General features: G+C 43.8%; 1 pseudogene; it reads left to right on the top strand.

The window, feature by feature from the left end:
- The first annotated feature begins 110 nt into the window (after positions 1-110).
- Positions 111-1,099, top strand: LOC114622557 (annotated as a pseudogene).
- The last annotated feature ends 263 nt before the right edge of the window (positions 1,100-1,362 follow it).

Raw genomic sequence — 1,362 nt, 5'->3', positions numbered from 1 at the left:
TCTCTCTCTCTCTCTCTCTCTCTCTCTCTCTCTCTCTCTCTCTCTCTTCCAAGTTTCAGGATGAAAAATGGTTTCTCGGTCTTTTCCCCCTAGCGCGGCCGACTCAGCAGGTCTGCGTGGAGCCGCGGTTGCGGGTCTCTGTTCCACAGGATGGGGTTCGTGAAAGTTGTCAAGAATAAGGCCTACTTTAAAAGATATCAAGTGAGATTTAGAAGGCGATGAGAGGGTAAAACTGACTACTATGCATGGAAACGATTGGTGATCCAGGACAAGAATAAGTGCAACACACCCAAATATAGGATGATAGTTCGTGTAACTAACAGAGATATCACCTGCCAGATTGCATATGCCTCTATAGAAGGGGATATGATCGTCTGCGCAGCATACGCACATGAACTTCCAAAATACGGTGTGAAAGTTGACCTGACAAATTATGCTGCAGCCTATTGCACGGGCCTGCTGTTGGCTCGCAGGCTTCTGAATAGGTTTGGCATGGACAAGATCTATGAAGGCCAGGTGGAGGTGAATGGAAATGAATACAATGTGGAAAGCATTGACGGTCACCCTGGTGCCTTCACTTGCTATTTGGATGCAGGTCTTGCCCGAACTACAACTGGCAATAAAGTTTTCGGGGCCCTGAAGGGAGCTGTGGATGGAGGCTTGTTTACCCCTCATAGTACTAAACGATTCCCTGGTTATGACTCTGAAAGCAAGGAGTTCCATGCAGAGGTACATCGGAAACACATCATGGGTCAGAATGTGCCAGACTACATGCGCTACCTAATGGAGGAAGATGAAGATGCATATAAGAAACAGTTCTCACAGTACATCAAGAACAACGTAACTCCAGACATGATGGAGGAGATGTATAAGAAAGCTCATGCTGCTATCCGAGAGAATCCAGTCTATGAGAAGAAGCCCAAGAGAGAAGTGAAGAAGAAGAAGAGGTGGAATCGTCCTAAAATGTCTCTTGCCCAGAGGAAAGACTGGGTTGCTCAAAAGAAGGCAAGCTTCCTCAGAGCTCAGGAACGGGCTGCTGAAAGCTAAATCAATTTTCTATGAAGATTTTTTCATAAAGACAATAAACAGATTGATCAAGAAAAAAAAAAAGAAAAAAAAGAAAAATGGTTTCTCATCTTGCTTTAATTTTCCTCTCATGAATGAATATTGAACCTTTCCATGAGGTGGAAGATACCCATGCCCCTGCCTCACCACACTCTGTGGTCTCCACTGTATGAGAAGGTTATCTGTAATTCTATCTGACAGTCAAGGCTAAATGGGCAAGGCTACTCTGAAAACTACATGATGGGAAGAGTATTTTTAATATTTGAAGGATGGAAATAAATTTTATAGTAGAGCCTA

Source organism: Grammomys surdaster, unplaced genomic scaffold (assembly GCF_004785775.1).
Source record: "Grammomys surdaster isolate TR1022 unplaced genomic scaffold, NIH_TR_1.0 189, whole genome shotgun sequence".
Lineage (NCBI taxonomy): Eukaryota > Metazoa > Chordata > Mammalia > Rodentia > Muridae > Grammomys > Grammomys surdaster.
This window is presented reverse-complemented; position numbering and strand designations above follow the sequence as displayed.